Source organism: Coturnix japonica, chromosome 36 (assembly GCF_054131305.1).
Source record: "Coturnix japonica strain WE chromosome 36, WE-NBRP24, whole genome shotgun sequence".
NCBI classification, from domain to species: Eukaryota; Metazoa; Chordata; class Aves; order Galliformes; family Phasianidae; genus Coturnix; species Coturnix japonica.
In genome coordinates this window covers 2,203,893-2,227,081 of record NC_140698.1, presented here as the reverse complement: position 1 = coordinate 2,227,081, position 23,189 = coordinate 2,203,893, and the positions used below count along the sequence as shown (strand labels likewise).

Sequence of the window (23,189 nt, the reverse complement as noted above, 5' to 3'; positions counted from 1 at the left end):
CGGAAAGGAGGGGGAAAAGGGGAGTGGGATAAAACAGCGACAATCTAAGGAGGAAAAACTTATTTTACTAAATATGATATCGAAATACAAGATAACACAATATAATATAATTAAGGCTAACAAATCGAACGAAACAGAGAGAGAGAGAGAGTCTCCGAAAACCGAGAGGCCTACTGTGAACTCTAGGCGACACAGCTGGAACGCTTCCCACTCTCCGAGAAGTTCGAGAGAAGAAAGAGGGCACTCCAGCCTGGGAACGAGATTATATAGAGTCCTGGTCCCGTGACTTATTGTTACTCCTGTTGTTCTCTGGAATATGTAGTCTTCTTCTGTGGACTGCACATTCAACAGAAGTATCCATACTTGACATGATGTTATGATGTGGAATACTGATAGCAAAATTACAAAATTACAAAACCATGACATTCCACCCCTTATTCTACATTATTACATCATGGTTAATATATACATATATATACATATATATACACGTATGTAAAATTGTGATAGCTAAATAGCAGAATTGCATGTAACATAACTAAATGTACAACTATAATAACTAAAATACACTACACATGCAAACATATATATAAATATATATAGATACATAAAATTATTGACTGCACTCTCCCAGCATCAAATTCCCTTGTGGCACACATTGAACATCCCCATCCTTCTGCATTACCCACCAAGTGCACCCAGGTCCCTGGGCAAAGACAGTTCCACTGATAGGTTTGCCCTTTCCAGAAGCTGGAAGGACCCAAACAGCTTTTCCCAACACGTTCTTTACATGTATAACAGGGACCTTATCTCCTTCTACAGTGTGTAGGGGGCTAGATTGACTAGGACCATCACGATTGACAGATCCTCTAGTATTGACCAACCAAGTGGCTTCTGCCAGATTCTTCTCCCAGTGCTTAAATGTTCCACCACCCATTGCTTTCAACATAGTTTTCAACAACCCATTATATCGTTCAATTTTACCAGAAGCTGGTGCATGGTAGGGAATATGATAAATCCACTCAATGCCATGATCTTTGGCCCAAGTATTTATAAGAGAATTTTTGAAATGTGTCCCATTATCAGATTCAATTCTTTCTGGGGTGCCATGTCGCCACAGGACTTGTTTCTCAAGACCTAATATGGTGTTTCGAGCAGTTGCATGGGGTACTGCATATGTTTCAAGCCACCCAGTGGTTGCCTCTACCATAGTGAGTACATAACACTTACCACTGCGAGATCGTGGCAAGGTGATATAATCAACCTGCCACGCCTCCCCATATTTATACTTTTGCCATCGCCCTTCCTCCCAGAGAGGTTTCATCCTTCTGGCTTGTTTAATTATGGCACATGTTTCACAATCATGAATAATCTGCGCAATAGTGTCCATGGTTAAGTCCACCCCTCGGTCTCTGGCCCACTTATATGTTGCGTCTCTTCCTTGATGGCCTGAGGTCTCATGAGCCCATCGAGCTAGAAATAATTCGCCCTTATTCTGCCAATCCAATCGATTTGAGCCACCTCAATTCTAGCAGCTTTATCTACCTGATGGTTGTTTTGTTGTTCTTCAGTAGCCCGACTTTTGGGCACATGTGCATCCACATGACGCACCTTTACAACCATATTCTTTGTTCGGGAAGCAATGTCCTTCCATAGTTCAGCGGCCCAAACAGATTTTCCCCTCCGTTGCCAGTTATTTTGTTCCCACCGCTGTAACCACCCCCATAAGGCATTTGCCACCATCCATGAGTCAGTATAAAGATACAGCATTGGCCACCTCTCCCGTTCAGCAACATCTAAGGCCAGCTGGACAGCTTTTACCTCTGCAAACTGACTTGATTCTCCCTTACCTTCAGTGGCCTCTGCAACCTGTCGTGTGGGGCTCCACACAGCAGCTTTCCATTTGCGATGCTTCCCTACAATGCGACATGATCCGTCAGTGAATAGGGCATATTTCTTTTCATTTTCTGGTAATTCGTTGTATGGTGGGGCCTCTTTAGCACGTGATACCTCTTCTGCTGGTGATGTTCCAAACTTTTTATCTTCAGGCCAGTCCATGATTACCTCTAGGATTCCTGGATGATTGAGGTTTCCCATTCACGCTCGCTGTGTAATCAGCGTAATCCACTTGCTCCAGGTGACATCGGTAGCATGATGGGTGGAGGGAACCTGTCCTTTGAACATCCAGTTCAGCACTGGCAGTCGAGGTGCCAAAAGGAGCTGTGTTTCAGTCCCAACTACTTCGGAAGCAGCCCGAACCCCCTCATACGCGGCTAAGATCTCCTTCTCAGTTGGAGTGTAGCACTCTTCAGACCCCTTATATGATCGACTCCAGAATCCCAGGGGTCGGCCTCGGGTCTCTCCTGAGGCTCTTTGCCACAAACTCCAAGTGGGGCCTTTCTCTCCAGCAGCAGTGTAGAGGATGTTCTTTACATCCTGTCCAGTCCATACTGGCCCCAGGGCTACAGCACGGGCTATCTCTTGTTTAATCTGTTCAAAAGCCTGCTGCTGCTCAGGGCCCCATGCAAAATCATTCTTCTTCCGCGTTACCTGATAAAGGGGGCTTACAATGAGGCTGTAGTTTGGAATGTGCATCCTCCAAAAGCCCACTGCACCCAGGAAAGATTGTGTCTCTTTCTTGCTAGTTGGTGGAGACATGGCTGTGATTTTGTCGATCACATCTGTTGGGATGTGACGACGTCCATCATGCCACTTTATACCTAAGAACTGAATTTCCTGGGCAGGTCCTTTTACTTTGCTTCGCTTAATAGCAAAGCCAGCTTGTAGAAGAATTTGGATGATCTGCTCTCCTTTTGTGAAAACTTCTTCTGCTGTATCGCCCCACACAACAATGTCATCAATGTACTGCAGGTGTTCAGGAGCACCACCCTGTTCCAGTACAGTTTGGACCAACCCATGGCAAATGGTTGGACTGTGTTTCCACCCCTGGGGCAAACGGTTCCAAGTATACTGAATGCCCCTCCAGGTGAAGGCAAACTGTGGCTTGCATTCTGCGGCCAAAGGAATAGAGAAGAAGGCATTGGCAATGTCAATGGTGGCATACCATTTGGCTGCTTTTGACTCCAGCTCGTACTGGAGTTCCAACATGTCCGGCACAGCAGCGCTCAATGGGGGTGTGACCTCATTCAGGCCACGGTAGTCTACTGTCAGCCTCCATTCTCCACTGGCTTTACGCACTGGCCATATGGGACTGTTAAAAGGTGAGTGAGTTTTACTGATCACTCCCTGATTCTCCAACTGGCAAATCAAATCATGAATGGGGAGCAAGGAATCCCTGTTGGTGCGATACTGCCGTCTGTGCACTGTCTTTGTAGCAATCGGTACCTGCTGCTCTTTTATTTTTACTCGTAGCAGCCCCACAACAGACGGGTCCTCTGACAGGCCAGGCAAAACAGACAGCTGCTTAATGTTGTCCATGTCTACAGCAGCTATCCCAAAGGCCCATCGATACCCCTTAGGATCCTTGAAATGCCCCCTTCTGAGGTAATCAATACCCAGTATACATGGAGCCCTTGGGCCAGTCACAATAGGATGTTTTTGCCAGTCTTTGCCAGTGAGGCTTATTTCAGCCTCCAGCACAGTCAATTCTTGAGAGCCCCCAGTCACTCCAGAAATATGGATTGATTCTGTCCCTTCATGACTGGAGGGCATTAGGGTGCACTGTGCACCGGTATCCACCAGCGCCTTATATTCCTGTGGTTCTGATGTGCCAGGCCATCGAATCCACACAGTCCAATAAACTCTATTATCCCTTTCCCTCCCCTGACTGAGGGCAGGGCCCCTCTATTGGTTACCTGTGATGACTGGAGCAACTCCACTGGTGGTTGGTATGTCTAGTAGTTCTTTCACCCGTGCTCGTAGTGCAGAAGTAGGCTGATCATGCCACTTCCTCATGTCTTCTCCACGGTCACGTAGGTAGCGCCACATGGAAACACGTGGTGCAATCGTACTGTTGTTCTTTGCTCGAGCTGGGAAGCGTGTGTGTTTAACAGCTGAGACTTTTGATGATGCAGGTGGGGAGTAGGACTGGACTAGTTTGATCAGATCCTTCATTAGACCTCGTGGCCCGTACGAGGATTGACCTTCATCAGTTGTTTCTGATACTATTACGGGATCATTACAATTAGTTGATGGAAACAATTTCTTGCACATTTCATCTACTCGGTTTTCTAGGCGTGAGATGGCAGAAACTGCGGCATGCAGTTGGGGGAGCTGCTGATCGGTGGTTTGAAGTATTATAATCAGCTCAACAACTCGGGGCCATCTGTCCACGAATCCTTTAGATCCTGATACCAATGACTGTGCAATTCTCTCTGGTGCTGTACTTGTGATTTTCTGCCACATGTCAGGATCGGCCCTCACTCTCTCAGGGTCAAGTTCGCTTGGATCAGGGCTGTACAACATTTTCGCCATGGCCAATTCCCTCAGGCGCTGAATACCTTTTTGGACGGTATTCCAACTATCAAATTTAGGCTTCAAAGCATCCTTATAGGGGTACCTTTCTCTCACGGCTTCTAACAGCCGCAACCAGAGAGTGGCAGCTCCATCCGAACATCTGCTAATCCCTCTGTCGATACCTGCATCTTGGGCAATGCTTCCTAGTTGGCGAGCTTCATTACCATCTAGAGACAAGCTGTTGGCCCCGTTGTCCCAGCAGCGAAGCAACCAAGCAAGGATACCTTCATCTTGACGCCGGGTGAACTCCTTTCTTGAGCCTTGGATTTCAGTCAGCTTCAGAGGTCGACAATAGGTGATTTCCTCCTCATCATCAGTCTCTTCTTCATGCCTCTTGGTTTTTGCCTTTGCTTTTTTCGGTACTGCTCCATGCCCGGCACCTGGGTCTTCTGCTGCCCCCCCCTGTGCTTCTCTTTCTTTTCGTTCTAGACGCATGGACACCCGTTTCCATTTCTTGCCTTCCACAGGGGCAACTGATATTGCTACTGATGCCTCCTGTGACTGATCAGAATTAACTTGGGCTTGAATCTCAGATCGGAAACTCTCTCTCTCCAGAATAGTATGATACAAAGCACGGTATGCATAAGCCAAACCCCACATAAGGTTTACCTCCTTAGATCTCTGACCCAAATGCTCACTTAATTTCTTAGGGTCCCTTAGGTGTTCAAGAGTGAAATCCCATGACACTGCAGGTCCCCATGCTTCTAAGACTTTTCCTAAACCTTTCCATATTCCCTGCCAGTCATCATTCTCTGGTTCTGGAGACTTCCGCATAGAACGAATGCATAGGAACATATATGCATGCATTGATAGTGATAACATGGATGCAAGTATGAACCCTATCTCAGTTATTGAAAGGCGTGTGGAAATCTGAGAGTACAACCTAAATAAAAAGTGTTTTTTTAGCCTGTACAATGAATTAAACATGGTGGTGTTTGTAAAATTGCCTGTTCCATCTGGGATGCAAGTATTTGTAAAATTGCCTGTTCCATCTGGGATGCAAGTGTTTGTAAATTTCACAATTCCATCTGGGGTTGTAGATGCCAAAATTCTGACCATACCACATCTCGTAAAAGTACCAGGCAGGTGTCTCCATCAGTATCCACCTTATTAGGCTATATACCTGCACAATTCCACAACACCAAATTATGGTGTTAATAGTTGACCAATACTTTAAGAAGATCATAATTGCTTTCAATCCCTTAAACAGAGCAACTGGGATGAAGAGTGGATTCATACCTGGCAGGCTCTGTAAAAGTCAGAGCTAGCTAGCTTTGCTCTAAGGGAGAAAGAAATCCCTTTGTTTTCTACACAAAAGTTAGATAGCAATGCTGAGAATGTGCAGCAGCCCTTAATGTTGACAATTTGTCTGGTATTTCAAGGTCACGTTCTCCGTGAGCAGCTACGGAAAGATAGCACTCCCAACACTCCCGTAACGAAGCTCTTTAAGAGCAAAGAGAGAGTCGTTCTAAAAGCTAAAAAGCTCTATGCCCGCATTCTCCACCAAAAATCTGTCACGGGTTACTTAGATTTACCTAAGCCCGTGACAGGGGAAGCCACCCCACGGCCCTCCCCCCGGGGCCCGGAAAGGAGGGGGAAAAGGGGAGTGGGATAAAACAGCGACAATCTAAGGAGGAAAAACTTATTTTACTAAATATGATATCGAAATACAAGATAACACAATATAATATAATTAAGGCTAACAAATCGAACGAAACAGAGAGAGAGAGAGAGTCTCCGAAAACCGAGAGGCCTACTGTGAACTCTAGGCGACACGGCTGAAACGCTTCCCACTCTCCGAGAAGTTCGAGAGAAGAAAGAGGGCACTCCAGCCTGGGAACGAGATTATATAGAGTCCTGGTCCCGTGACTTATTGTTACTCCTGTTGTTCTCTGGAATATGTAGTCTTCTTCTGTGGACTGCACATTCAACAGAAGTATCCATACTTGACATGATGTTATGATGTGGAATACTGATAGCAAAATTACAAAATTAGAAAACCATGACAGTCTCTTACTTGGTTGTAGGGCCTGTAGAACATTGCGGGGCCTTTATGGGGTTGTGGGGCCTATATGGGTTTGTGGGTCCTGTATGGGATTCTATGGGGCCCACATGGTGTTGTAGGTCCTATATGGGGTTGTGAGGCCTGTATGGGGTCTATGGGGCCTGTATGGTGTTGTGGGGCCTGTATGGCGTCTTTGGGGCCCATATGGGATATATTGGGCCTGTATGTGGTTGTGAGGCCAATATGAGGCCTATGGGGCCAATATGGGGTTTGGGGGCTGGTATGGGGTCTATGGGGTCTATATGGAGTTGTGGGGCCTATATTGGGTTTATGTGTCCCATATGGGGTTGTGGGGCCTGTATGGCGTCTGTGGGGACAATATGGGGTTGTGGGGCCTATATGGGATCAAAATGGCCCATATGGGTTTGTGAGGCCTTTATGGGGAATGGGGCTGGTATGGGTATGTGGGGCCTTTATGGGGTCTATGGGGTCCATATGGGTTTGTTGGGCCTATATGTGGTTGTGGGGCCTGTATGGGGTCTATGTGGCTTGTATGGTGTTGTGGGACCTGTATGGTGTTGTGGGGCCTGCATGGGGTCTATGGGGCACATATTGCTTTGTGGGGCCTTTATGTGCTCTATGGGGCCCATATGAAGTTGTGGGGCCTGTATGGTGTCTATGGGGTCCAAATGGGGTTGTGGGCCCTATATTGGCTTGTGGGGTCTGTATGGTTTTGTGAGGCCCATATGGGATTTTGGCACCTTTTTGGGGTCTATGGGGTCTATATGGTGTTGTGGCTCTCATATGTGGTTGTGGGGTCTGTATAAGGTTGTGGGGCCTTTATGTATTTGTGGGGCCTGTATGGAGTTGTGGGTCCTAGATGTGGTTGTGGCGCCTGTATGGAGTCTATGGGGCCTGTATGGAGTCTATGGGGCCTGTATGGGGTCTATGGGGCCCATATGGGGTTGTGGAGCCTATATGGGTTTGTGAAGCCTGTATGGGGTCTATGGGGCCCACATGCGTTGTGGGGCCAGTATGGGGTCTATGGGGCCTGCATGGGGTTGTGGGGACTGTATGGGGTCTTTGGGGCCCGTATGGGATCTATGGGGCCTGTATGGAGTTGTGGCACCTATATGAGGCCTATGGGGACCATATGGGGTTTTGGGGTTGGTATGGGGTCTATGGGATCTATATGGAGTTGTGGGGCCTGTATGGGGTTGTAGGGTCTATATGGGGTCTATGGGGCCCATATGGGATTGTGGGGCTAGTAGGGGGTCTATGGGGCCCATATGGGTTTGTGGGGCTTCTATGGTTTTATGCAGCCTGTATGGCCCCTGTGGGGCCCATATAGGGTTTTGGGGCCTATATGGGGTCTATTGGGCAAATGTATGTGGAATTGTTATTAAGGGTATGTATAAGATTAATAATAATAATAATAGAGTAATAGAGGTTATGTGGAAGTGTAACTATGATGTTTTGCTAGAAAGCATCATTCTGTAAAGAAAATGTCTTATTTTGCAAATGAATACCAGTATTTTGTTTAGAAAATGCTATTTTTAGGCCTGATAAGTAATATTTTGGAAACAAAATCAAATCATTGCAAGGAGATTTTTTTAGTTTTGTTATATGTATTGAACGGCGTGCGTTAAAATAAAAAATTGTAACTGATACTGGTATTTCAGGGGAAACGCTCTTATTTTGTAGAGGAATTGTGGTATTCTAAAAGTAGTGTGTCATATTGTGCTGCCATATATCATTTTGTGGAGATAATGTCATCTTTATGATGAATATGAATGTATTTTGGGGATACAATGCAATTCTAAGGGATTAAAAACATCATTTTGGTAAGTAAATTATATTTTTGAAAGGATAAAGAGTGATTCTTAAATCAGAACTTTAATTTTTTGAAAATAATCACTCACATTAAATCATAAACTCACCCTAAATCAAACCCACAAGCGCCACAACCCCATATGGGCCCCATAGGCCCCATACAGGCCGCACAACCTCATACAAACCCCACAACCCCATAAATGCCCCCACAACCCAATATGGGCCCCATAGACCCCATACAGGTCCCACAACCACATGTATTCCCCACAACCCAATGTCGGCCCCATACACCCCACTCAGGCCCCACAACCGCATACAGTCCAAACAACCCCATATGGGCCCCAAAGACCCCATACAAGTCCCACAATCCCAAGCAGGCCACACAACCCCATATATGCCCCACAACCCCATATAGGCCCCAGAGACCCCATACAGGCTTCACAATCCCATATGGGCCCTATAGACCCCTTACAGGCCTCAAAACACCATACCAGCCCTACAACCCCATATGGGCCTCATAACCCCATATGGGACCCACAACCCCTTATGGGCCCCATAGAACCCATACAGGCCCCACAACTCCATATGGGCTTCATGGACCCCATACTGGCTCCAAAACCCCATATGGACCCTATAGACACCATACAGTTCCCAAAACCCCATATAGGCCAGACAACCCCATACAGGCCCCAAAAACCCATATGGGCACCATAGACCCTATACAGGCCCCAAAACACCATAAAGGTCCCACTACCCCATATGAGACCCATAGACCCGATACAGGCCCCACAACCACATATGCGCCCCACAGACCCCATACAGGTCCCACAACCACATATATTCCCCACAACCCCATGTGGGCCCCACAACAGCATACAGGTTCCACAACCCCATACAGACCCCAAAATCCCATATGGGCCCCAAAGACTCCGTAGAGGCCCCACCACGTCATACAGTTCCCAAAACCCCATATAGGCCAGACAACCCCATACAGGCCCCAAAAACCCATATGGGCACCATAGACCCTATACAGGCCCCAAAACACCATAAAGGTCCCACTACCCCATATGAGACCCATAGACCCGATACAGGCCCCACAACCACATATGCGCCCCACAGACCCCATACAGGTCCCACAACCACATATATTCCCCACAACCCCATGTGGGCCCCACAACAGCATACAGGTTCCACAACCCCATACAGACCCCAAAATCCCATATGGGCCCCAAAGACTCCGTAGAGGCCCCACCACGTCATACAGGACCCACAACTCCATACAGGCCCCACAACACCATATGGGCCCTATAGACCTGATACAGGTCCCACAACCCCATATGGGCCCCACAGATGTCAGACAGGAACCACAACCCCATATGGGCCCCATAGACCCCATACAGGCCCCAAAACCTCATAAAGGCCCCACAACAGCATATAAGACCCATAGACCCTATACAGGCCTCAAAACACCATATGGGCCCCATACACCCCATACAGGCATCACAACCCTATATGGGCCCCATAGATTCCATAAAGGCCCCACAACCCCATATGGGCACCACAACCCCATATAGGACCCATAGACCCCATATGGGACCCATAGACCCCTTATGGGCCCCATAGACACCATCCAGCCCCCAAAACCCCATGTGGGCCCCATAGACCCCATACAGACCCCACAACCCTATATGGGCCCCATAGACCCCATACAGGCCCCACAACCCCATATACTTCCCACAAACCCATATGGGCCCCAAAATCCCATATATGCCCATAGACCTCATAGGGGCTCCATAGACCCCATACAGGCCCCACAAGCACATATGAGCCTCATAGAGGCAATACATTCCCCAAAACCCCATGTGGGCCCCATAGACCCCATACAGACCCCACAACCCTATATGGGCCCCATAGACCCCATACAGGCCCCACAACCCCATATACTTCCCACAAACCCATATGGGCCCCAAAATCCCATATATGCCCATAGACCTCATAGGGGCTCCATAGATCCCATACAGGCCCCACAAGCACATATGAGCCTCATAGAGGCAATACATTCCCCAAAACTCCATAGGGGCCCCATAGACCCCATAAATGCCGCACAGCCCCATACGGGCCCCATTAACCCCATACGGGCCCCATTAACCCCATACAGGCCCCACAACCCCATATGGGCCCCCATATACCCCATACAGACCTCACAACCCCATATAGTTCCCACAATTCCACATGGGCCCCATAGACCCCATAAAGGCACTACAACCACATATGGTCCCCAAAGACCCCATACAGGCCCCACAATCCCATATGGGCCCCAAAGACTCGTTAGAGGCCCCACCACCCCATACAGGACCCACAACTCCATACAGGCCCCACAACCCCATATGGGACCCATAGATTCCATAATGGCCCCACAACCCCATATGGGCCCCACAAACCCATATAGGCCCCATAGACCCCATATGGGACCCATAGACCCCATACAGGCCCCACAACCCTATATGGGCCCCATAGACCACATACAGACCCCACAACACCTTATGGTCCCCATAGACCCTATACAGGCCCCACAACCCCATATGAGCCCCATAGACCCTATACAGGCCACCCAACCCCATATGGGCCCATAGACCCCATGCAGGCCCCACAACCCCATATGGGCCCTATAGACCCCATAATGGCCCCACAACCCCATATAAGCCCAAAACCCCATATAAGCCCCACAAACACATATGAGTCCCATAGACCCCATATGGGCCACATACACCCCATACTGGCACCACAACCAATATCGGCCCCAAAGACCCCATATAGGCCCCACAATCCTATATGTGCCCCATTGACCCCATTCAGGCTACACAACCCCATAAAGGACCCACAACCCCATATGGGCCCCATTGACCCCATTGATTCTGCAAGCCACCTGGAAGTGTTCTAGGAATGACTGGATGTTGTGTTGTGGGACATGGTTTAGTGGGAGCTACTGGTGATAGGTGAATAGCTGGACTGGATGATCTTTTAGGACTTTTCCAACCTTGGTGACTCTATGATTCTAGGATTCCCTGTCCTTGTCTGCGTACCCCTTTTGTTTCAGCAAACACACTCTGGTAGGACTCACCACATGTCTGGAATTAGTCACTGACCACTTGAAATATGGTGTTTAACTTAACAGATTTCAAAGTACAGTCATGATGCTGTTGTCTTTCAGGAGCTGTTGGCCATGAAGACCCAGGGACATCTCATGGGAGACGAGTGGGAAGGATAAACATGGCATACTCTGCTGCTGAGCAGGGCCAGGCTCCTGAGACACAGGGAGCTCTTACAGGTGGGGAGCGCTGCAGAGAGACAGCTGTGCCCAGGAACCACTCTTGTGCACAGAACAGCAGGGCTGGGTCATGATCTGCAGGTGATATGAGGACAGAAGAGAGGGGAGAGAGAGCTTACAAAGTGTGTATGGTGTGAGCAGGCTGTGAGCTCACTGGAGGAGCATTGCTCACAGACCACGACATGGTAAGTCTCTTGCAGTAGGCAGCACAGCTGCTTTTTCAGGAGGGATCACCAAACTGGGGACATCCCATAGAAGATCTGTCTGTAGGCACTGCATCTTGCTTTACTGTGGAAAAAGATTTCTGCTCCAGCTGAGGGCTTCTGTGCTGCAGCATCAGGATGGCTGCAGGCTGTGCAGCTGGGGCTGCAGGCAGGTGCCCAAGGCTGTCCTGTAGAGCAGGGTCCCTGCTGTGCCCCAAGGACTTTGTGCTGGGACAAGGACTCTGCTGCCTGCCAGGCTCTGAGACTCCCCAATATTTCTCCAGTCAGTTGGCTGTTTTGTAATCAGTCACACAGGTTATGAGTCAGCCTCATCTACCTAAAAGGATATAACCAGCTTAGGTTATAGTTTCTTTGTTTTCTGCAGATATTAATAGTTCACTTGTCCTGCAAACAGGCAGATTTCTCTAAGACAAACTGAAGTGCACAGAGGCTGGGGCTGGAGTGTCGAAGAACAGCTGCAGTAAAGAGGAAAATATCCTGGAGGCTGGGGTATGATTAGGAAATGAGGAGAAAGAGCTCCCTAATCTTCTCCTAATGGGATGGTGAAGCTCATGGAAATAAATACAAGTTATGGTGTTAAATGATCATTTTCCAGAGGGAACAGAAAATTTTATAGCATAGAAGGAGTGTCTCTGAGAATAGTCTGGACTTGTCATTACCTTCTGTTCTCTGAACAGGACTCCAAGCCCAGGAACAGCAGATGTCCAACAGCAGCTCCATCAGCAAGTTCCTCCTGCTGCCGTTGGCAGACACGCGGCAGCTGCAGCTCCTGCACTTCTGGCTCTTCCTGGGCATCTACCTGGCTGCCCTCCTGGGCAACGGCCTCATCAGCACAGCCGTAGCCTGCGACCGCTGCCTGCACACCCCCATGTACTTCTTCCTCCTCAGCCTGGCCCTCCTTGACCTGAGCTTCATCTGCACCACTCTCCCCAAAGCCTTGGCCAACACACTATGGGACACCAGGGCCATCTCCTACACAGGATGTGTTGCACAGCTCTTTTTCTTTGTCTTCTTCATCTCAGCAGAGTATTCCCTTCTCACCATCATGTCCTTCTCACCATCATGTCTCTCTATGTTGCCATCTGCAAGCCCCTGCACTACGGGACCTTGATGGACAGCAGAGCTTGTGCCACCATGGCAGCAGCTGCCTGGGGCACTGGGGTTCTCCATTCCCTGCTGCACACTGCCAGCACGTTTTCACTGCCTCTCTGCCAAGGCAATGTTGTCAACCAGTTTTTCTGTGAAATCCCACAGATCCTCAAGCTCTCCTGCTCAGCCTCCTACCTCAGGGAAGTTGTGTTTCTCTTTTTTGGTTCCAGTTTATTCTTTGGGTGCTTTGTTTTCATAGTTGTGTCCTATGTGCAGATCTTCATGGCTGTGCTGAGGATGCCCTCTGAGCAGGGACGGCACAAGGCCTTCTCCACGTGCCTCCCTCACCTGGCTGTGGTCTCCATGTTTCTCAGCACTGGTGCTTTTGCCTACCAGAAGCCCCCGACCATTTCCTCCCCACTCCTGGATCTGCCAGTGGAACTTCTGTACTCAGTGGTTCCTCCAGCAGTGATCCCCCTCATCTACAGCATGAGGAACAGGGAGGTCAAGGATGCAGTGAGGAAAGCGATGACCAATTTCTTTCAAAAGCAGTGAACTGCCCATCTTGTGGAATTCATGGCTTGTAATGCAGCTTTTTACTGAATCAAGCTCTCTTTTATTGTTGTTTTTTTTTTTTGTGCCATTTTATATGTGTAATTTATTCTTATCCTTTTTTAAAAAATACTGCAATCTTTTCACTACTAAGTCGTAATTGAAACCCTTTGTAGTGTAGCCCAAACACAGTGTACATAATGAACTAGGCTCTTTGTCAACCTTAACAGAATAAAGGAAATGCAGTCGCTCTGTCTGTCATCATTACCACTGCTGAAACACACCTCCCTCTCGCTCACTCTGCTCACATCCACTGTTTGGTCTCCAGAAACATTCAGCAAGTATTGGTCAATGTCAATGAATGTAACTTTTTTCCACTTGTAGTTATTGAATGACACACTTTTGCTTCATATGCACTTCCACGTCAGATGCCATTCTGTCAGGCTGCCCATCTGCTGACAACTGTCTCCTGGCAGCAACACGTAATGAGATGCTGTTGGGAAGGTTCAGCCCCTACAGTCACATCTCCAGCATCCGCCTTTGATTTTACAGCCCAGGTAACATAAGACGAGGCATTACTTCTGATGCAGCTCTTATCTGAGGTAACAGTTGGTTGACCTGAGAGGTCATTTCTAACCTAAATGATGCCATGATGGGGAGATCACTGCAGGGGAGGCTGTTGGATGAGCAGCCTGAGAACTCCAACCATGTCACATTTCACTTGTTCAGTGTTTGACTGTTACAAAAGCCTGAGTGTTTCTTTTTAGATATCATCAAACCAGCCGAGGGGTTTTCCCAAGGAGAACCTTTCACATAAAATTGCTATCAAATGTCACCCACCTACTTTACACTGATCTCAAAGACAGCCTGTACCTCACCTCAGTCAAGATTCCTCACTGATGGCAGCACGGGCAGTTGGTTGGTTCTTTCCAAAAGCACCCCAGAGTAGGGATAATGCCACGTTACATTTAAGTGTAGTGAATGAGGCAGCACTGATCAGCTCTGACAAATACTGCACAGAGCAGAAGCAGCCCAAAGGAAACTCTTCCAGCTGGCTGCTCTCTGGGCAATTTCCAACGTAAACATTCAAGTGTTCTTCTCAGAGCTGACCTACAGCAGCTCTCCTGTTTATGGGAAATGCCCCGTGAAAGCTGTGACCAGCTGGCTGTTCTGTCAGATGAAGCACTTCAAATTGGCATATCATGTTTCCTTGTAGAATCCTTGAGTTGTTTGCAGTTCTAAGCCATTTATCAGCTCTCTATTATTTCTTTCCTTTCATCCAGATACAACAAGACTCACTTTCTTTGAAGCTATGACAGGAGGCTGGACCATCATGGGAACAAAACCCATAGGACACCTTTGTTCTCTGAAGTTCAGGCACACAGCCCAGTGACTTCAGATCTTATTCAGGTACCTTCAGCCAATTTTCACCCTCAGCCTTGGATTCTGTGCCTGCGTGTCCTAATGGCAAACTGTCCTCATGGACAGAGGCAGCACTACTGCCATCTCAGACATGCAATGCAGATATCTGGATGTAACATGGGGACTTCTGCTCTTGGCTATGTAAAGACAGCAGAAAATGCATGACACATCTCCTGACGTGACTTAAGTGGTCTTGTCCCACCTGAATGATGCCATGATTCTATAGTTCTATGGTGCTGTGATTTCATGGCTCTGTGATTCCATGACTCGCTGATTCTAGTCTGTGATTCCATGGTTCAGGTATTCCATGATTTTGAGATTCCATGATTCTAAAAGGCATGGTCTTTGGGTTTTGAAGCAATAAATGAGGAGGAAACCAATCAGCCATAGCCAAGTTCTGTTATTCACTCCTGATCTCCAGCATGATGACAAAGCAACTGAGTGAACACTGCCAACCTTCCTGTGTCTATGTTTCCCTATCACCCAACTGTCCCCACTGCCCACACAGAATCATAGAATGGCCTGAGTTAAACGTATCATAATGATCATCTAGTTTCAATCACCCTGCTATGTGCAGGGTCACCAACCACCAGACCAGGCTGCCCAGAGCTACATCCAGCCTGGCCATGATGGCCCCACCTACAAACTTCCAGATCCCTGTCACCAAGAAGTTCCCATTTGGTTGCACGTCCCCATTTTCCCATATCTCCATGACTTCCCCAAACTGCCGTGACATACTCATGTTCCCATGATGTGTTCGTATCACATGATGTTCTCATATCTTCATGTCCTCATATCCCTGTGTCCCCTTGCCTTCCAAATATCTCCATAAGTTCCTCACTACCCATGTCCCTATTACCCTCTCACCTCCCAGTTTCCCCAAATGCTGTATCCTAGTTCCCAAAAAGAATCAGCCTCACACCTTGTAGTTTCACAGGACAGGACAGAACTCAGGGATGAGTCCTTGGACAAAGACATGATATGAGGACAGTGTTATCTCTGGGTGGTCCTGGGTGAAAGAAAGGCTGTGTGTGCTGAGTGCTGGGACCTGAGGGCTTTGGGCTCAGTGCCATCAGGATCCCAGCACTCAGTGTTCTTCCTCTGATCCCTGGCTTCCTCATGTTTCCTGGGGCCAAGGAAGGGGACGGCTGCATGCTGGGCTCAGTCCATGTCAGGGGAGTCTGCCAAGCCCAGGGGCATCTGGGGAGTGGGAGGGGCTCTGGGAGGATAAATGCAGACGTTGCCTCCTGCAGCCTCACCCAGCTCCCAGAGCACAGAGGAAGATGAAGGCAGCTGTGCTCAGCCTCGTGATGCTCCTTGCTGCCCTGTGCTGCACAGTGGAAGCTCAGGTGAAGCATCTGTGGGGGATGTGGGCTGGGGCTGGAGGTGATTGGCTACTGGGGACCCCCGACGCAATCTCTCACTCTCTCTCCTACTCCTCTCCCCACAGTCACTTGTGCAATTGCCGGACTCAGAAGTTGCTTTGGTGAGTGCCTGGGCAGTCATGCTGATTGTGCCCAAGGATGGCCCTGCAGGGAGCTCTGCAGGAGCAGGTGGGGTCTGTCCCTGCCTGGCAGAGGCTGCCCCTATATTTGGCACATCCAAATTTCTTCCATTTGCACCCTAGTCATCTTTTCTCTGGCTCCCCCAAATCCCTTTTCTTGGCTGTTCCAAATGCCATCTCTTTGGGTCCCCACATCCCATCCTTTTTGCACCAACAGATCTCCTTTAATTGGCAACCCAATTCTCATCTCTTTAGGTCCCCAATCCCTTGTGTTTCATTTACCCTCATTCTCCATTCCTCTCTGTTTAGCACCCCCAAGACTCTTGGCACCCCTATTCCCCTCCTTTGGGCCCCCCAAAGCCCTGCCCTGTCCTTATGCCCAACCCCAGCCCTGGGCTCCTGCCCATGGGCAGAGGTGCAAAGACCTTGGCAACCATGAGGTTGGGGGCAGCCTTGGGACCAACCAGGCTGCTTGGATGGGGTCACCCTGTGATCCCCCAGACTCACAGTTCCCTCATTGCTGCCTCATGGCTCTTCTTCCCCAGGTGCCACCACCTGTTGCTGTTGCCCTTCCTGGATTGGTGAGTTGGGTGACCCTGGGGCAAGGATGGGGCTGAGATGTCTTGCTGTTCTCAGTTCCCCTGAGACTTGGGGACCCTCCTGCCGCCCCAAGGCTGCTGTTGGGCTCCCTCCAGATGTGGGAGGGCAATGGTCAGGGGAAGGAGGCAATGGGGGGCAGTTGGGGCTGAGCTGGCTACAGGACCATGCCTTGGCCATGCTGTTCTTGTGCCCACAATGGGTCCCTGCACCTTCAGGGTATCCCACTGTGTCTTATTGCCCACAGTGTGTTCCATTCTCCCCATACCCTCTGTGTATCCCTGACGGCCCCTTTTTCCCCAGGATGTGCTCAGCAGGACTGAGGAGAATCCCCCACGCGTGAGACGTGTGGCCCTGGATTTACATGTCTAGGTGAGCAGCACGGGGATGCTTACAACCCCACGGGGGACTTAGGGGACCCTGGCTGTATCTGGAGCCCTGAGGACTGGGCATCAGGTGCTGGGAATTGATGTTATGGAGGGGACTGTCCCTGACCAGTTCCAGGGGGACCTGGCCACTCTTCACCTCCAGCCTTTCGCTTGCAGTCTACAGAGATGTGCAGAGGAACAGATCTGGAGGGGGAAGGCTCAGGGTGCCCTATGGATGGCCCAGAGTCACCATGCAGCTGGGACAGGGGCTATGGCTTCTGTCCCCAGGGGACCCACATCCTGCCCTGGGTCTCTTGGCTGCTGCCAGTCCTTCTCCTGCCCTAAGTCCTTGGGGACAAACCCTGCAGGGACAAGGCTCCTCCTTTCCAGTGATGCCCTCTGACATCCTCTGATGACCATTGCTGCCCTCTGATGACTAGCGTTGCCCTCTGATGACCAATGAAGACCTTGATGATCAATGACACCCTCTGATGATCAATAAATCCCTCAGCAAAGCTACACTCTGTGTGTCTGTGTCCTTGTTCTCATGCTCAGCACGGACTGCTTGGATCTGTCCCTGCCTGGCAGTGGTCACCTCAAAGTGCTGGGAAGCTTCCCCAGCTCCATGCCATGCACACCATGTCCTGCACCCCTGTGGGCTTCACCACCCTCTCTCATCATCTGCCTCAAAGTCCTAAAGGATGGAGATCCTCATGCTGCCAAGCAGTTCGAGTACCCTCCCTCTGCTCTCTCTCAGCTCCTCCATACAATTCATCCCAAACTCGTTACACTTTGACCCATGGACACAGTGTGACTACATCACCCTCCTTTTACCCCCAGTCTTACTGCAGCCACTTGTCCCTCCTTTGGGTTTGCTTTAGTCCTCTTGCATCAGTGCCCCATCTCCCAGAACAAGGTCTGCACATCCCCTCCCATGGACGCCTCAAATCTCCTGATGACCAATGAAGCCCCCTGATGACCAGTGACACCCTCTCTTGATCAGTGATCACTAGGAAGAGTGGGGAGTGAGCAGATGAGCATATGTTGCTCAAGCACCTGCTGGATTAAAACACAACTCCCACAGAGGTTCTGCTCGCCCACCTTGAGCTCTGGATCCAGAAGAGGCACAGAGACAAGGCTGGAACATCTTCCAGCAGTGTTAGATAGCTGCAGCCTAAGCCAATGGCCCTGTGGGTTACCTTGTTATCCCTGCCCAGCTGGGCTGGGTCGGGCACACCTGGCTGGGCATTGACTCCTGCCATCAGCTCTGCCTGTACTAGGGCCAAAATTTCTATGTAGCTAACTCATCACCACAGCCATAAGGCCCATGTAAACTGACAGCAGTCCCAAGAACAAGTGACAGTCATCCTGCAAGTCTGTAGAATCATGAAATCATAGCACAACCTGAACCTGAACAGTTAATGAGGATCATTAACTGCCACTCCTGATTTCGTGCAGGACCACTCAAAGCTCAAATCATACCGCTGAGAGTGTGTTCCTAGTGCTTTTTCAACTCTCTCCAGCAGGCTTTCCTTGGTAATAAGATGGGTGGACTTGTCTCAGCAGAGAGAGGGAGGGGATCTGCTCCTCTGGTCTGTGCTGGCGAGATTTCCCCAGCAGCACTGTGTTCAGATGTGGAGTCCTCAGTGCAGGAGAGACATGGGGCTGTTAGAGTGCCTCCAGAGGAGGTCCACAAATAGGAACCCAGGGATGAAACAACTCTGCTACGTGGACAGGCTGAGAGCTGGGGCTGTGTAGCCTGGAGAATGGTGTGAGGTGACCTGAGTGTGTCCTTTCAATATCTAAAGGGGGTCTGTAGGGATAGGACAAAGGTAAAGAGCCCTGACCAATACCTTCTAGGAGCAGACATTCTCCTTCCGCCCAGCCTTTACAGATATAAGCCTTGGAGATAAAAACTCCACTTTCTAGACTGTCTGTAATTCATTAGGAATAGCCCAGTCTAAAAGATTTTAACTGCTTGCAGAGCAGGCTACCCAAAACATCTCTGAAATCCCAGCTGACTACAAGGCAAGACACAGTAAGCTCTGGAGATAAATTCCGCAAAAAGTTTATCTTTTAGCAGAACATTACTATTATTTCTACTGGCTGGGAGATGCTTAACTAATGTGCAAAGCTGAAAGGATTACGTAGGAATAAACAGAACCCATTAAGCAGAGCTTGGAAATGAGGAATGTGAGCACAGTGTTATTTCTCTCAGGAAAAGCAAAGCTGGGTGACACGTGTTTTGCTCCATACTTGTCATTGCTCACATTCTGTGGCAGGCAGAAACCTTCAAAAAGAAAGCACCTTTGCTAAAAAAGGTGCCTGAGGAGAGGGAGTAGTTCTCAAGAGACACAATTCTTCCTACACAACCAGCAAGGAAACCTAGACGGGTGGCTGGACCTGGGCATTTTGTGGATGAGGCCATACAAATGCAGAACGAACTTCTACAAAGGTTAGGTGCTGCTTCATTTGAGCTAGTGATGCAACTGCTTGGTACAACTTAGTATACCGTCATTCTTACATTATTAGTTTTTGGAATATTCCTCACAAAGCAGATTACAGTGATGGGGATCATACTCTTGAGTTGGGAATGGACTTCTGCCTTATTGCTACAGCTGCTTGATGACTTTCTGTACAATCCTGCCATATCCTATACACAATTTCTTCTCAGTACAAGAAAATCATCTCTATTTACCTGACATTTCTTTCTCTGCTTTGGGTGTCTTCAGAAAGCTACTCCTTTCCAGCCCTTCACCTCAAAGATGCTTAGTAACACTGGATATCACAACATCTGGCTTACAATAAGACATCAGGAAGGTTTTTCACCCTAAGTACTTATTTCTTCTGCTGTGTTCCTCAGGAGCATAGCTGGATGTTCAACAGCCTGTGGGAGTTGTGGAGACTGCAGTGAGCCTGTGGGAGGAAACTGGGATCTGTCTCTCAGGACCCCAACTGACATTTTCTGACAGTGAAGACAACTGATGGGTGTTAATACTGTGGCTGGACTTTCTCTCTGCTGACTTACTTCTGAGGAGTTCTATGCCAAGGGAAATGAAAGAGCAGCGTGCTGTCTCATTGAGGTTCCCTGCTGTTTTCGACAAGATGCAAGTTATACTCTGTGTAGTCACCTCCTAATCTTACATACCTTCAGATTTGTTCCATGAGAGGATTTTACTTATTGACAAATGCTTTCTGTATCAACCTCCTCAGGGCATCCTTCACCTCCCTGTTCCTCAGGCTGTAAATCAGGGGCTTCACCGCAGGGATTACCAGTGTGTAAAACACAGCTGCCACTTTGCACTTGATCAGCAGAGCTGCTGAGCACGGGTATTAAGTAGATGAAGAAGAGAGTCCCATAAAACAGGGTGATAGTAGACAGGTGGGAGGCACAGGTGGAAAAGGCTTTCCACCTTTCTCGGGCACCATGAATCTGCAGGACAGCAAAGATGATGCACAGGTAAGAGATTAGCATGATGCTCACAGTGCCCGAGCCTGCCACTGCAGCAAAGGCCACGTGTAACCCTTGTGCAAAACGCTTGTCAGAGCAAGAGAGCTGCTGCAGTGGGGAGATGTCACAGAAAAAGTGATCGATGACACGGGACCCGCAGAAGGACAGGCTGAACAGGGAAGCTGTGTGGGCAACTGAACTGATGCATCAACACAGGTATGAGACAGAGACCAGCTGAGCACACTTCTGTCTGGACATAAGGACTGCATACCACAGTGAGTTGCAAACAGACACAAGCCAATCGTACGCCATCACGGCTAAGAGCACAACTTCAGCACTGATGGAAAAAGAGTGAAGAAAAAATTGCACAGTCCAGCCCAGAAATGAAATTACTTTCTTCTTTGCTAACAGATTGGCCAGTGTCTTGGGAGGAATCACAAAGGAGTAGGTGATGTCAATGAAGAACAGGTTACAGAGGAAAAAGTACATGGGGGTCTGCAGGTGAGAGTCAACTCGGGTTAACATGATGATGGTGAAATTCCCCTCCAGGCTGGCAGTGTAAATGAGGAGCAGCAGAGTGAAGAGGAGGGCTCATACCTGAGGGTTGTCAGTGAAGCTTAGCAGAACAAACTCTGCCACCTCGGTGAGATTTCCCTCCAGCATCCCTGTCAGGCACACTGTACACAGCTGGAAGCAAGCAGACACATCAGTGAGCAAAGCAGAATACTCCTTATCGGAGTCTTACTCTTTGATGGGAAAGTAAATAAATAGAGATCTCAGGCACTAAAAAATATGTAGATGAGGTTAAAAAAATAAGAAGTTGTTTTCCTGTCCTCTTTCTTCCTATCTTGTGTGCCCCAGTGGTGCAAGTGGTAGGAATGCCGCACTGCAACACCGGAGGCCCTGAGTTCGAATCCCCCCTGTGGCGCAAGTGGTAGAAGTGCCGCTCTGCTACACAGGAGGCTCGAATCCCGGGGGGTTGGACTCGATGATCTCTAAGGTCCCTTCCAACCCGCATGAGACTATGATACTATGATGATCTTCTTTTTATCATGTGGGGATGGAAAACAAAATGCATTTCAGAGAATTCGTTCCCTCAGGACAGCGTTCCAGCAGCTGGGATAAGATCACACTTGCCAGAAAACTTGTCACCTCTTGAGAAGTTGCAGGGGTTTCATATTGAAAGCAACCAGGCAAACGTCCTGTAAAGTTGTCACAGAGATCAGCTCAGAGGAAGAGAGGTGACAAGAATCCCAATCTCAGTCTGAAGTATCCTATAGTGCTCCAAGGTGGAAAAGCCTGAAGAACTCCTGACCCTACAGCCCTTCTACAACAGGGATTGGAAGGCAGCTCTGTTTCCTGACCACAGACCTGTTCAGTCTGCATTTCAGGATGAATGCCTGTCTCTGTGCCTGGACTTCTCCCTCACTCTGGGCACTCATTCCTCCACAAGGTCTCCACCACATCCTTCCTGACTTCCCCTCCTCCTTTGTCCAGCCTTAAAAACTGGAGCACACCTCAGAGAAAAGCACAAAGGCGCACCAAGACAGGGCTAGAGGCATCCGACTGATGAAAACCAATCCTGTACAGCACTGAAATGAGACAGATATCTGCTGTCTTACAAAAGTTGATCACAATCAGAGATGCCCCTAAATGCAATAAATAAATAAAGAAATAAAGAAAAGTGTTGATGTTCCATCATCTAAAATCTAGGAATAAAACTAACTCCAGTGTGGTGTCACAGAGTGGTATTCCTTTATTCCCCAGATACGTGACAAGCAAGCATGCTCTCTCAAAGTTCAGGTTCTACATTTGAACTTTTGAACTGTTCCAACATGCACAAGCAGTACACGGGCATACATATTCATTCTTTTCCAAGAAATTATTCATATATGCTAATGTCCTTCTGGACACGCTCAGTTGCATCTGTGAGGTCATATGTTCATTTTCTTAATCCCCATTTTTCCATCCTCAGCCTCATCACAGAGGCTTTTGGCTGATCCTCGGTTGTTTTTCCCCAGTTTGGTGGATTTCCATTTTTTGGGATGCAACAGTGAGCAACTTTCCACCTTGGTGCACTCTAATCCAAAACAATATATGAGAAACCTGAGGAAGAAGTCCTTGCATCTGATGGGTACAAAGATAAAAGCAGCCTATTATGACTCCAGTGTGTCTTGTGAAGCAGAACTGGCAAGAAAAACAAGGCTGTTCTCACAGATAGAGATAATATAGATATAGATAATATTAAGTGTAAAGTGATGAATCAAAAAGCTTAACTTTTCTGAGATTGGAGATCATTAGAGTTGAAGATAAAGACATAACAATATTAGCACTTTTAGG

At 48.5% G+C, this 23,189-nt stretch overlaps 1 long non-coding RNA gene and 1 pseudogene across 3 annotated transcripts; one reads left to right on the top strand and one right to left on the bottom strand.

The window, feature by feature from the left end:
• Positions 1–16,153: 16,153 nt before the first annotated feature.
• LOC146755089 (uncharacterized) lies at positions 16,154–17,917 on the top strand. Of its 3 annotated transcripts, none has more exons than XR_014938394.1 (5): positions 16,154–16,278; positions 16,380–16,415; positions 16,979–17,014; positions 17,334–17,402; positions 17,562–17,917. It is a non-coding gene; the product is annotated as an uncharacterized LOC146755089 (long non-coding RNA). The 3 variants fall into 3 exon arrangements; XR_014938395.1 differs by having other exon boundaries at positions 17,529–17,917; XR_014938393.1 differs by having other exon boundaries at positions 16,156–16,278; positions 17,576–17,917.
• Positions 17,918–20,572: 2,655 nt separating this feature from the next.
• Positions 20,573–21,512, bottom strand: LOC146755088 (olfactory receptor 5AP2-like; annotated as a pseudogene).
• Positions 21,513–23,189: the final 1,677 nt, after the last annotated feature.